Here is a 1751-nt window from a genome sequence, read left to right as displayed (position 1 = left end):
AGTGGGCGCTGTCGGAGGATCAGTGCTGAGAGAGTGGGCACTGTCAGAGGGCCTGATGTTCTGCTGACTTCACATTATCACTTTACAATGTTAATCACATCACTCCATCGCTGCGGAGTTCTCTCAGATGACCTGCGGTGGTGACTGGCACTATGTAAATGAAGGACTGTGAGATTTCTGGGTGAGTGGGTGCTGTGTTGGAATCCAGGTTTGGGACTGTCTGCTGAGTGCCTCACCTTCTGGGAGGGTGGCCAACTGATTGCGGCGGACATTGAGGTCCCTCAGTGACTCCAGGTTGCCGATCTGGGAGGGCAGCGCATGGATATCGTTACAGCTCACATCCTGCAAAGGGAAACACACCCAGCGCCAGAGTCAGTGACACAGTGCCCACACCAGCAGGATGCGAACTCACACAGCAACCCCCACCCCCAACACACACTCACTCCCACACACCCTCCACTCCCAGTTTCTCTCACACACAATCACATACACTCACACTCCCCCACAGCTTCAAAGCCCTCTTGGCCCGCCCCCCCCGCGTGGAGGTGGCAGGATTCTTTATCAGCTCCCCCCTGCCCCCCCACCATCAGTTGCTGTCTGTCTGTGCGACGGGTTAAGGCACAGAAACGGGGCAACGTGATGGAGTCTCAAACCCTCAAAAACTGCGCGCTCACACACACACGCGGGCGCGCGTTCTCACACACACACGGGCGCGCGCTCACACACACGGGCGTACACGTACTCACCCCCCCGTGGGGTGTGGAAGGTGCAGTAATGTACCTACCAGTTCACGGAGCTGGCTGAGACAGCCAATATCCTCGGGCAGGGTGGTCAGCTTGTTGTTACTGGCAATGAGCACCTTCAGTGGTAGGCAGCACAGGTACGGAGGTAACACACACAGGTGGCTGCGACTGTCAGAGACACAGTACATGGTCACAGAGCGGCAAATGGAAACAGTGTTCCCCAAACCCAACCCATCCCCAACAGCAACACACCACCGCACAGTGATCAGGAGCAGGAACCCTGGCTGATTTCCTCCCTCTCTCTCTGTCTAACCCAGGGATCACTGGACAGTGATCAGAAGCAGGAACCCTGGCTGATTTCCCTCTCTTTCCCCTGTCTAATTCCGTGCCCTGGACATTCAGCAGGACATTAGTATCCTCCGCGGAGTGTTGGTGTGGGGGGGGAGAATACAGGAGAGATTTCCTCCCACAGTCCTGGGTGAGTGCAGTCAGTGAACGTGGAGAGCCTGGGATAGTTCTCCCTGGAACAGGGAAGATGGGAGGGGAATTTGAATTGATGTGATTAGATGAATTTGGATTGGTGTCTCCTATTGCCAGTGCATTGAGTGGCCCAGAGTGGGGGGGGGGGGGTTGGGGTGGGGAAGGGGAAGAAGATGTATAATCCACACCCGTTACCTGACGTTGAGGTAAGTTAGAGCCTGGAGATTGGTGATGGCTCTGGGAATATTGCGCACGCTGTTGTGATACAGATTCAGTGTTTCCAGCGAGATATACTGGCAGATTTCACAAGGAATCTCCGAAAGTCGATTCTTAGACAAATCTACAATAGCAAAGGGAGAAAATTAAACACATTCCGAGTCTGACAAGTTTCAGGTAAAAATAGTGGGACTGTTTTCCCTGGAGCGTCGGAGGCTGAGGGGTGACCTTATAGAGGTTTATAAAATCATGAGGGACATGGATAGGATAAATAGACGAAGTCTCTTCCCTGGGGTGGGGGAGTCCAGAACT

The 1751-nt window shown here is 54.0% G+C and overlaps 1 long non-coding RNA gene across 1 annotated transcript; it reads right to left on the bottom strand.

Annotated features, from left to right (window-relative positions):
• Positions 1-211: 211 nt before the first annotated feature.
• Positions 212-1588, bottom strand: LOC122545261. The gene is made up of 3 exons (XR_006310524.1): positions 1419-1588; positions 785-911; positions 212-342 (listed from the first exon to the last, which is right to left on the bottom strand). It is a non-coding gene; the product is annotated as an uncharacterized LOC122545261 (long non-coding RNA).
• Between the last annotated feature and the right edge of the window lie 163 nt (positions 1589-1751).

Source organism: Chiloscyllium plagiosum, unplaced genomic scaffold, assembly GCF_004010195.1.
Source record: "Chiloscyllium plagiosum isolate BGI_BamShark_2017 unplaced genomic scaffold, ASM401019v2 scaf_91659, whole genome shotgun sequence".
Lineage (NCBI taxonomy): Eukaryota > Metazoa > Chordata > Chondrichthyes > Orectolobiformes > Hemiscylliidae > Chiloscyllium > Chiloscyllium plagiosum.
This window is presented reverse-complemented; position numbering and strand designations above follow the sequence as displayed.